The sequence below is a fragment of the Etheostoma spectabile genome, chromosome 13 (genome assembly GCF_008692095.1).
Source record: "Etheostoma spectabile isolate EspeVRDwgs_2016 chromosome 13, UIUC_Espe_1.0, whole genome shotgun sequence".
Classification (NCBI taxonomy): domain Eukaryota; kingdom Metazoa; phylum Chordata; class Actinopteri; order Perciformes; family Percidae; genus Etheostoma; species Etheostoma spectabile.
Genome location: NC_045745.1, coordinates 17,211,424 through 17,211,957, shown reverse-complemented (window position 1 = coordinate 17,211,957; position 534 = coordinate 17,211,424). Strand labels below are relative to the sequence as shown.

General features: G+C 47.2%; 1 protein-coding gene across 5 annotated transcripts in view; it reads left to right on the top strand.

Moving 5' to 3' along the window:
• LOC116700245 (collagen alpha-1(XV) chain) overlaps positions 1-534 on the top strand; it is a 60,007-nt gene that overhangs the window by 40,266 nt on the left and 19,207 nt on the right. The gene's annotated exons all lie outside the window — the stretch shown is intronic.

Below are 534 nucleotides of genomic sequence, written 5' to 3'. Positions count from 1 at the left end.
CAGGGCTCTAGGGTGCTAGATAGTGTCTGTTAGCTCACAGGGCTCCGGGGTGCGACTAACATTTTTCCTAGGTTGCCTAGGTGCACGTAACGTCCTCGCATCTGCTGCTTCTCCACAAATGAAGCAATGTTGTTTATATCGATATGGTTTAATGTTGCGATACATGACCCATTTTTTTCTGTAAAGCCGTGCATGTGTTAGTATCTCTCCTCTACTCTCTCTCCTCTTACTCTTCGCGCAGCACCTCCCCCATTTACTCATACACGCCTCCCGGGTTACATGGAGAGACAAAGCGGCAACAGCACCAGTCCACGCTGCTGACATTTTTTCACAGTTTTAATTGTTATTAACAGCCGTACATTGTTAAGCATGAGAGGCAAACCTGTATTTGTACCAGTGTTTCCGTAACTCTGTTATTGCGGTGGCCACGGCGAAAAACACAGAAGAAGTTATTGAATCCAACCAACTTCAGTCCGTAGAGTAATAGCGTGTGAGACGGAGTCTGCTGGACCTGGACCAGAGATGTGACCCATG